This window comes from Trichomycterus rosablanca, chromosome 10, assembly GCF_030014385.1.
Source record: "Trichomycterus rosablanca isolate fTriRos1 chromosome 10, fTriRos1.hap1, whole genome shotgun sequence".
NCBI classification, from domain to species: domain Eukaryota; kingdom Metazoa; phylum Chordata; class Actinopteri; order Siluriformes; family Trichomycteridae; genus Trichomycterus; species Trichomycterus rosablanca.
This window is the reverse complement of record NC_085997.1, coordinates 3,588,996-3,601,277: the sequence shown is the minus strand read 5'-3', so window position 1 is coordinate 3,601,277 and position 12,282 is coordinate 3,588,996.

The following is a 12,282-nucleotide window of genomic DNA, read 5'->3' as shown; positions in this document are numbered from 1 at the left end:
GAGTCTGCTCACATAGGAGGAAGCATGTGCCATCCAGTGGTGCTCCTCGACCAGCGTGGGTGTGGTTTAAGTACCAGAGGAAAATTAAATATTGGCAATTTTTACACTGTTATACATACAGTGACCCCCCCATCAATTTACACCTAATCATCATTTATACATATATAACATTTATAGATGCTGTTGTAGCACTGTTCACTTTCTCTTGATCTGTACCACATAACCAACACTCACTTTTTTGTCTTTTCCCCTGCACCCCATTAAACCCACCCCTCTCGCTGCTGGTGTAATGAGATGTGAAACGGAGCCTGAAAGAGAGAAATGAACCGGCAAAAAGAACAAAAAATGAACAAAAAAGACTTCAGTTGTACTTTATAAATTGTTTTTTAGATTTTATTAACAAACCAGACCTAATTTTTCCAGTATGGAAAAGATCTATCTATCTATCTATCTATCTATCTATCTATCTATCTATCTATCTATCTATCTATCTATCTATCTATCTATCTATCTATCTATCTATCTATCTATCTATCCATCCATCCATCCATCCATCCATCCATCCATCCATCCATTTATCCATCCATCCATCCATCCATCCATCCATCCATCATCTATGTATCTATCCATTTATCCATCCATCCATCCATCCATTCATCATTTATCTATCCATCCATCCATTCATCATCTATGTATCTATCCATTTATCCATCCATCCATCCATCCACTGCCTCCACCGCTTTATCCTAGTCAGGGTCGTGGTGTGTCACCAGTCCATCAGAGGGCTTTATCATGTTCTTTTTACCCAAAGACACTAGGTTTGGGATAGAAATACCTTAGCCCACTATTGCTGGGATCCAAGGTGCTAATCCCCAGCAGTGCTATCAGCCGATTGTATGTCTCTATCAACATACAGACATACACATGTGATAGATTGGCATCCTGCTTGGGCTGTGTGACTGCATTACACCCAGTGACTGGAGGAAACCAGACCCACCACAACCCTGGCTAGGATGGAAACGGTGAAAAGACATTGCAAACAAAATATGCAGTAATCAGAACGTTTTGAGTTCCATTTCAACGCTACTGTACGTCACTCAGACTAAAAAAATCAATGTTTCTAGCTGCAGGTAAGGGACGGAGCTGCACAGAAATAATAATAAAAAAAAACTATTAAACACAGGTCGCTGACACACACGGACACGTCCTGCACCGCCAGTCCTGGTACACGCGTTAGCACGCTATTAGACGAGATGCCAACCAGCGCCCGAGGCACTCAGGTCTATGAATAAATTTATCACACCAACTCGATGACCTTTAACAATTCGTTTTACACGTTTAAAGAACAGAGCCGGGTGATGTTTGAGACACGGAGGAGGTTTATATTGTTTTAAAAGGGTGTAAAAATGCCGAGTCAGAGTCTCACGTCCCTCCATCGTGAGTGATCATGTGAGCTGCTCAGCCACCTTTCTTTACTTTTCCACGTATGTAATTTACTGGGTGAAGGGTAGGAACCACCCTGGACAGGTTGCCAGTCCATCACAGGGCAAACACACACACTCATAACTAGGGGGACTTTGGACTGTGACCCACACATACACTGGGAGAACATGCAAACTCCACACAGAAAAGACCCGGACCGCTCCACCTGGGGATCGAACCCAGGACCTTCTTGCATATAGATATTTTAAGGCTTAAAATACCCTAAATTTCATAATTGCTCTAATTCTTACAGATTTAAAGCACAATTAATTATTTGTTGTATTACAACCCAGTTCCAAAAAAAGTTGGGACAGTACTTATTTCTTTTTTTGCAGTCCTATTCTTTATTATTTATTTATTTATTTATTTTAATGTTTCAATGCTGATCAGTGTGCGACGGATTGCCGTCTTGTCTGGGGTCTGTTACTGCATTGCGACCCTGACCAGAGTAAAGCTGTGGTAAAAACATCAAAATGAAATGCTGACATGCCCAAGTCTCAGGTGTTGTGTAGAGAGAAACAGATGTTTAGTGCTGCTTTGGCTGGTCTTTCAGAAGATTTGATTTACTGGTCAGTCAGAATAACCAGATTAACCAAAGTGGCTGACCAGGACAACCAACTTCACCAATGCCAGGATTATGGCTGGCATAGACATCTCAACCGAGCTGGCTGACTAGTATTACCAGCTTCATCTTGGTGGCTGACCAACATAACCAGCTTAAACGAGATGGTCCACCACTGTTACCAGCTTCTTTTAGATGGCCGACCAGCATGACCAGACTAATCCAGCATACATTTATCTACAACCTTTTATGAATAGCTAACACTATGACTGATGTTTCTGGAATTTTTTCTGCAGACGTAGCTGAGATTCATGTCCATTAATAATTTCTACACCTCATATTCTGAGCTGGATGTTTTAACAGGAACAAAAAAGCACGAGGAGTGACAAAGTACACCTTTCCTCCCACAGGGCACCTTAATCCAGCCTCGCTTTCCCCAAAACAACACGTACATGCCAAGCTGAGGACAGCCCTGGCAGGTGTATAAACATCATCCGTAAAGGTCATGTCTTATCCTGCCTTCTGAACACTACACCTTCACGTACCTGTCCTCGAATCCCCCAGCCTCCTGCACCTCTACATCTCCTCTTTTGTTCCTGTTTTCCCACCTGCCTGGCGTGCTTTCTGTCCTCGGATCCGCTCGGAGCGCTCACGGCAATCCGCCGCCATGTCAGAAGAGCTGCATGACCCGGCACGCCGTCTTCTGCGGGCGTGACGGAAGCGTACTCTCGGATGTTGAGCAAACAATTCCGTGTCGTCACATAATTCACGGTGTTAGCAGGGTGTCAAATCGGCTTTATGAATTAGAAAGGATTAACTGGGACGTCTTATGAGAACGCTGAAGCCCTGGTTAAGGACCAGGCATGACGGTGAAACAGCTGGATCCAGATCTGACCTAATCAGACCTTATCTGGTTACTGTTCATCACATGTCCTGTCCATGTTACCTTAATATACTCTAGTAAATGGATTGGCTACATCCTTGGACAGGTCCAGGATGCTCAGAGCCAGAGACTTCAGACTCGACTCTGACTCATTTCAAATGACTCACACAAAAAAAAGACTCGTAAACAACAAGAGTCCCTAGCATCAGCATGTGTTAACTATCCATCCATCCCTCCGTCTATCCATCCATTCATCCTCGATCCATCCATCCATCCATCTGTCTATCCATCCATCCATCTATATTCATCCATCCATCTATCCATCCATCTATATCCATCCATCCATCTATCCATCCATCCATCCATCCATCTATATCCATCCATCCATCTATCTATCCATCCATCTGTTTATCCATCCATCCATCCATCTATCCATCCATCCATCCATCCATCTGCCTATCCATCCGTCTATCCATCCATCCATCCATCTGTCTATCCATCCATCCATCCATCTGTCTATCCATTCATCCATCTGTCTATCCATCCATCCATCTGTCTATCTATCCATCTGTCTATCCATCCATCCATCTGTCTATACATCCATCCATCCATCCGACACATTCTTGCACATAAAGAGTCACACACTGATCTCCACATTCCTCCACTTCTGTACAGGCGCCTCTGGCTACTAACCAGGGTCCTTGCACAGCGTGAATGAAGTCCCCACCTTCTTGTTTAAGTCCCAGCAGACTAGTGGCCAATTTTGTCTGCTACAGGAGCTGCCAATTTTGCCGGCGAAGGGGTACCGACTCCCTAGTGGAATATCCCGGAATATTCTTCAGACATGTTTTGAATAGTCTACTGCGCTAAACACTTCGCATTCCTATTAAATAAAATGCATTTCAACCCTGAAAACTGACAACAATTATCAAAAAGGGATTTTAAAATGGGACGTCCAACAAGCTCTTGGTCATACGTTTTTACCCCATATTTAAGTGTATATAAAAGTTAAAGTTTTTGACGTTAACTTTACATGCATGGAAGATAAAAAGCAGGTGAAATGACTGTTCTGTGGATGGCATCCCCTGTCAAATCAAACCCAGATAATAAACCCTCAGACAAGGTCGCTTACTATTCCTATCTGACCTAAAGCATTCAGCTGGACTATGAAGACACAGACCACCTACCTTCCTCCATTAACCGAGCCCAGCCCCATGTAGCTGTGCATTAAACCTCCCAAAAGGGGGTCCGGAGTCTAAATCATTGATCTCTACTTCTACTCCGACGGTCTCGTTCCCTCCCGTCGAGACTCGGATGTTTGGCTCGTCTTCAATTACGTGGCTGACTGAAGCTAATCAGATTCAAAGTGCAGCGCTGCACGCAGGCAACACGACGCAGACGAGCAGGAAGCCGAATCCCGTCAAGCGTGGGGGCTTTTGCGTGCCAAGCCAAGCCAGGTGTCCCATCAAACCACCCCAAAACAAAAAACACCGTGCCCACAACAGCTCCAGGGCCGCGGTAATGACAGCAAACTCTAACAGCGGCAATTACCGGATGCCTTTCTTTGGCCGCAGCTTGTTTGCGGCGGCGAGACCTCTTCAAGCGAGGGTGTCGAGCGGTCCCAGTGAGAGGGTTCGTCTGCTTCGACGGCTTCAGCAGTAAGCACTGCGCAGACTCGTCAGGTGGTTTGGATGGTTGCCAGATGCATTAAAATAGTTGAGGTGCATTTGTGAGACCGCATCCCATTTGGCACGAGTGTCGGCGTGTTTGTCAGCGCCGCCGCTAAAAGTGTAAAATCATCCGGACCTGCTAGTGTTGATGGTGATCTCGATGAAAGGAAAACAACCGTGGTTAAGATCTTCCAAAGATGGCAGGTTAAAACTCGCAATTATTCTGGGATAAATGAACTGCATTATTGTGGACATTTGTTCTAATGAGGGGTAAGGGGTTAGGGTTAGGGTTAGGGGTTGGGGTTTCAATAGACTTTTGACCTTCGACTTGAATCAGCAACCTTCTCAGTACTAGTCCAGTACCTTAACCACTGAGCTCCCACAAAACTTGAGCAATTGAGGCCCTTCATTAAGGCTCTTGCTCTGGGGCCCAACAGTGGCAACCTGACAGTGGTGGGGCTTGAACCAGCAACCTTCTCATTACTAGTCCCGTACCTTAACAACTCAGCTACCACACAACTAGAGTAACTGAGGCCCAACAGTAGCAACCTGGCAGAGATGGGACTTGAACCAGCAACCTTCTCATTACTAGTCCAGTACCTTAACCACTGAGCTACCACTGCCCACAAAACTTAAGCAATTGAGGCCCTTGATTAAGGCCCTTGCTCTGGGGCCCAACAGTGGCATCTTGGCAGAGGTGGGACTTGAACCAGCAACCTTCTTATGACTAGTCCAGCTACCACACAACTAGAGTAATTGAGGCCCAACAGTAGCAACCTGGCAGAAGTGATTGATTAAGGCCCTTGCTGTTGTGGGACTTGAACACCTTATCCACTGAGCTCCCACACAACTAGAGCAACTGAGGCCCTTGATTAAGGCCCTTGCTCTGGGGTCCAACAGTGGCAACCTGGCAGAGGTGGGGCTTGAACCAGCAAACTTTTCATTACTAGTCTAGTACCTTAACCACTGAGCTACAACACAACTAGAGTAATTGAGGCCCAACAGTGGCAACCTGGCAGAGGTGGGGCTTGAACCTGCAACCTTCTCATTACTTCCCAGTACCTTAACCACTGAGCTACCACTGCCCACCCAACTTGATCAATTGAGACCCTTGATTAAGGCCCGTGCTCTAGGGCCCAACAGTGGCAACCTGGCAGAGGTAGGACTGGAACCAGCAACCTTCTCATTACTAGTCCAGTACCTTAACCACTGAGCTACCACACAACTAGAGTAATTGAGGCCCAACAGTGGCAACCTGGCAGAGGTGGGGCTTGAACCAGCAACCTTCTCATTACTAGTCCAGTACCTTAACCACTGAGCTACCACACAACTAGAGCAACTCAGACCCTTGATTAGGGCCCATGCTCTGGGGCCCAACAGTGGCAACCTGGCAGAGGTGGAGCTTGAATCAGCAACCTTCTCATTACTAGTCCCGTACCTTAACCAGTGAGCTACTGGTAGATGGTTTGGTCCTGGAAGATGTGGTGCTAAAACTGTAAGCTTTGGATCCTAAATATGGAAGCTCTTCCAGTTTTTCAGATGTAACTGGACTTTGGGAATAGTCAGTCACAGGCAGTGTTTGCACAGAAGTCCAAAAAGCAAATAAGACTGGAGAGACTCCGCTGGCGCAGCGGTCTAACGCACTAGCTCTTCACCGCTGAGATCTTGAGCTCTAGAGTTCGAATCTCAGCTGGGCTATTGACTCAGCTGCGCTTCCGACCGGACGGCCACACAGGACACGATATGTCATGTTTTGAGAGGGGGATGATCAGCCTTTGCTGGCTGGTCAAGGCGCCTGGACTGCAGATAGTTATCACAGATAGTGGTGCATGACTCTGTACACAATGCTGCTCTCTGTGAGACTCCGTCTCTAGACGGTGTAAAGAAAGCACTCGACGACTGCATGCATGTCTGTGGCTCTCTAAAGTCTGGGTGGGGGTCTGCAGCAGTGGAGGGGGGTACAAATATGGAATCGGATATGACTAAATCAAGAGGAAAAGGGGGAAATACAAAAAGCAGGTCTACAGAAACTGGTTGCTGGTGCGAACCGGGATCCACCGTGACCCTGTCCATGTACATTTAAGGTATTTACCAAATGCTTTTATCCAGAGTGACGTACAGTACTGTGATAGCACACCAATCAGCCATAACATTAAAACCACCTCCTTGTTTATACACTCAGCTCCACTTACCATATAGAAGCACTTTGTAGTTCTACAATTACTGACTGTAGTCCATCTGTTTCTCTGCATGCTTTGTTAGCCCTCTTTCATGCTGTTCTTCAATGGTCAGGACCCCCACAGGACCACTACAGAGCAGGTATTATTTAGGTGGTGGATCATTCTCAGCATTGCAGTGACACTGACATGGTGGTGGTGTGTTAGTGTGTGTTGTGCTGGTATGAGTGGATATGACACAGCAATGCTGGAGTTTTTAAACACCTCACTGTCACTGCTGGACTGAGAATAGTCCACCAACCAAAAACATCCAGCCAACAGCGCCCCGTGGGCAGCGTCCTGTGACCACTGATGAAGGTCTAGAAGATGACCAACTCGAACTGCAGACTTAACATCTACAAGGTGGACCAACTAGGTAGGAGTGTCTAATAGAGTGGACAGTGAGTGGACACATACCAGCACAACACACTAACACACCACCACCATGTCAGTGTCACTGCAGTGCTGAGAATGATCCACCATCTAAATAATACCTGCTCTGTAGTGGTCTTGTGGGGGTCCTGACCATTGAAGAACAGCATGAAAGTAAACAGATGTACTACAGTCAGTAATTGTAGAACTACAAAGTGCTTCTATATGGTAAGTGGAGCTGATAAAACGGACAGTGAGTGTAGAAACAAGGAGGTGGTTTTAATGTTATGGCTGATCGGTGTATATACTATATTGTCCAAGCAACTGAGGGTTAAGGGCCTTGCTCAAGACACCAACAGTGACAACCTGACAGTGGTGAGGCTTGAACCAGAGACCTTTCGATTACTAGTTCGGCTACAACTGATTGGAGAGCAATAGCTCAAGGTTGAGCCCTGACAGCCATCATAACACACCATAAAAGATTCGTCCCGAGAACAAGTCGTGCCCCCATCGTCTCCCTGTGCCGGCGGCTCCCGTTTACGAACATCTGTAACGTACGGCGCTGGAAACCGACTCCATCCCTGTCCAGAAGTGTTAAATCACCTCGACGCTATTAAGAATCCTGACATCTGTGGTTATTCGCTCGATTCCTACAACGCCGGGTCTGATTTCTCCAGCGAACAGGCAAGGTCCAAAATCAGCAACGTGCTCGCACGGTTAAAAAAAAAACAGGGTCGTGATTGTGAAACGCAAACAAAGATCTCGGCTTGTCTGTTTCCAGGGTGACTCCGGCCCGCGGCGGCCGAGCGGGGAGTTCGATTTTCGCTCGACGTGCTCGCTGATTCTTGGTGAATCTGACAGGAACTGAAAACACAGACGACTCGAGGGACCGACTGTGGGGGAGGTTGGTGGTGGGTAGAGGGGGAGAGTGTTACACAATCTAAGTAATTCTCGACTGGAATACCGCAGAGCAGAGATGAGTCCTTGGCAACTCCGAGCTCTGCTAGGGAGGGCAGAGAGAGCTAATATCACCCTGGAGAATTGGGACCAGGCAGGGGACATATGGTGTACTGTAAACAAGAGAGAATTGGGGAATCAGAGAGGCGCAACAGAGGCTCCTTTAACACCCGTCCTTGCTTCATTGGCTCATTAAAGTAAGTGCTGATGTGCATTAATTAAGCAGCAGTGTTTACAGAAATAGGGATAAAACCACCTCCTTGTTTCTACACTCACTGTCCATTTTATCAGCTCCACTTACCATATAGAAGCACTTTGTAGTTCTACAATTACTGACTGTAGTCCATCTGTTTCTCTACATACCTTTTTACCCTGCTTTCACCCTGTTCTTCAATGGTCAGGACCCCACAGGACCGCCACAAAGCAGGTATTATTTAGGTGGTGGATCATTCTCAGCACTGCAGTGACACTGACATGGTGGTGGTGTGTTAGTGTGTGTTGTGCTGGTATGAGTGGATCAGACACAGCAGCGCTGCTGGAGTTTTTAAACACTGTGTCCACTCACTGTCCACTCTATTAGACACTCCTACCTAGTTGGTCCACCTTGTAGATGTAAAGTCAGAGACGATCGCTCATCTATTGCTGCTGTTTGAGTCGGTCATCTTCTAGACCTTCATCAGTGATCACAGGACGCTGCCCATGGGGCGCTGTTGGCTGAATATGTGTGGTTGGTGGACTATTCTCAGTCCAGCAGTGACAGTGAGGTGTTTAAAAACTCCAGCAGCACTGCTGTGTCTGATCCACTCATACCAGCACAACACACACTAACACACCACCACCATGTCAGTGCCACTGCAGTGCTGAGAATCATCCACCACCTGCTCTGTAGTGGTCCTGACCATTGAAGAACAGCATGAAAGGGGGCTAACAAAGCATGCAGAGCAACAGATGGACTACAGTCAGTAATTGTAGAACTACAAAGTGCTCCTATATGGTAAGTGGAGCTGATAAAATGGACAGTGAGTGTAGAAACAAGGAGGTGGTTTTAATGTTATGGACCGTGCTGCGTGAGTCTGGGGGGAATGCACTGCCTGTAAATGAACAACTCACCTCTAAGACCTAACAATCCATACTGGACCTAGAAATGTCTGCCCGACTTGTGCTATGCTGAACCTCCCAGTCAAACACCCCAGCATACGCCGAGCGTGGATCTGTGTGGGGTCTGTGTGTTTTCCTAGGTTTGACTGTGCTGCGTCACTCCAGGTGTAAATAAGAATCCGGGGGGATTGAACTGCCTGTAAATTAACAACTCAGGTCCTGTTTGGGGCTCACACTGCGAGTAAACAAGTCACCTGGTGGGTCGATCTCGGGACACGTCAACACAGGTCCAGGTGGGTGGGCTGTGAGTACACGTGCACCCACAGACCCCCGGGCTCGTATAGTATCTGTTTATCTGCTGTGAGGGATTTCAGAGCAGATTTTTGAACCTTTGCGGCGGTTCATGTTTGCTCTGATCACCCAGGCTGCTGAAAATCTGGACATGTAACATACCGGGTGTGAATGGACCTGCTGTCAGCTCAGACCTGCTTTAATTATGCTAATATAGTTTGCTGTAAATTGGTGGTGTGTGGATAGACTGGCATGGAAGACTGGCACAGTTCATGTTGTTACTGAGGTTCTGTTATTTTTACTTGTGCAGTTTTCTTGCATTGCATAATTTGAAATCAAAATTGTATGACCTCAAAAAGGGATTTATTTTACTACTAAAGATAATAATAATAATAATAATAATAATAATGATGATGATAATAAATAAATAATAATAATAATATTAATAATAATAAAATATTAATAAAAACAAGAACAATAATAATAATATTACTACTACTACTACTACTAATAATAATAATAATAAATACTACTACTACTACTACTACTACTAATAACAATAACAATAATAATATTATTATTAATAATAATAATAGTAATGATAATAATAACAATGATAAATAATAATAATAATAATAAATACTACTACTACTACTAATAATAATAATAATAATAACAATAATAATATTATTATTAATTATAATAATAATAATAGTAATGATAATAATAATAATTATTATTATTATAATTTTTATAATTATATTAATATTACTAATATTACTACTACTACTACTACTACTACTAATAATAATAATAATAATATTACTACTACTAATAATAATAATGATAAAATAATAATACTGTTACTACTACTACTACTACTACTACTACTAATAATAATAATAATAATATTACTACTACTAATAATAATAATGATAAAATAATAATACTGTTACTACTACTACTACTACTACTACTACTACTAATAATAATAATAATAATATTACTACTACTAATAATAATAATGATAAAATAATAATACTGTTACTACTACTACTACTACTAATACTAATACTACTACTACTACTAATAATAATAATGATAAAATAATAATACTGTTACTACTACTAATAATAATAATAGGGCAACACGGTGGCTGGGTGGATAGCACTTTCGCCTCACAGCAAAAAGCCCCAGGGTTTGATTACCAGGTAAAGCGGTCCTGGTCCTGTCTGTGTGGAGTTTGCATGTTCTCCCCGTGTCTGTGTGGGCTTCCTTCGGGAGCTCCGGTTTCCTCCCGCAGTCCAAAGATGTGCAGTCAGGTTAAGTGGAGATACTAAAGGTGTGTGTGTGTGTGTGTGTGTGTGTGTGTGTTTCCTGCCATTCGCCTAGTGAATCGGACTCACTGCGACCCTGAATAGGATTTTAATCTCTAGTTATAGGAGCAGCTATAACAGTCTCACATGATTCCATGTGACATTAAAGTTTGCTTGTGGGAATTTGTGCCTATTCAGTAAAAATGTACAAGGTCTGTGCAGATTACCGGAGTTGCTTTTTACCAAACTGGTGGGTGTGGTGAAGACACCTGAACTTGCATGTCCACATACTTTTGATCTTGTAGTACATTTTAATAAATGTAATGCATGCTTGTGGTGGAGTTATGACAGGACAGAGAACATTTGGTAAAATATATATTTTATTTTTCTTCATACAAAGAAATATGAATGTTCAGTATTTAATTGTCTAGAAATATCTGTTTCATTTCGCTTGTTCACGGTGTAAAATTATTTTTCCATAGATACCACAAAATACTCTCATTTTTACATACAGAACTGCTAGACTATTATTTATATGTGGGGTAAAACAACCGAACAAAACAACCTCTAAAAGGTTGAATAAAACTCAACCGTAACAGATACATCAGCATGGCGGACGGCCTGATCTAAAGTGAGCTAAAGTCGGGCGTCGTCCCGTAGCAAATGCTCAGCTCGGGCTTCTCAAGTAATTTAGCCGACTCGAGAGGGGGGTTCGCGATTTCACAGATATTATTCATGCTATATGTGAATAATAAATGTCCTGCTTGAGGTATTTGTGGACTAGATGGCAGGAAACCACTTGCGTTGCTGATGAAGTCTGAACTACAGTACAAACGACCCCAAATCAGGTCCAAAACGACTTCCAGAACCCAAATCTTATTTAGCATGGTTCGTTTGTAGTGTTTTATTAGGTTTCTTATTTTTAAAATACACATGGATTCATGTGGTGTGGATGCTCAGGGGGGCGAATCAAAGCTGATTCGTATTATTAAATCCCTTCCGAATGAAAGGATGTGGGTTTTAGCATCATACACGGCTAGTTAGAGGCACAGAATCGTCGAAAGCGAATGAATTAGCCATAGCAGACCACAAGTTCCACCCTTGTTCTTTCCAAAATGAAAAAATAATGATAATATTATCACACAGGGACCTAAATCAGTACTAGATTTCCATTTAGACACATTTACGCTTTAAAACGTTCTTACAATCTGCACGTCTTCTGTCAAGCCACGGTCACACCAGAAACAGCTAGCGTAGCATTGTAAACGTGGCCTGGAAACACTGGGTGTGAGTTGGGAACACACTCTCAACAGGGCTCACTTGTTTCACGCTTTTAAAAATGAGGGGTAATTTAGAACAGCCAGTCTGTTAGCTCTGTGCTAACAACACCACATTAAATATTGCTTAAGTATTAATAGGTAAAAATTGTGATCTG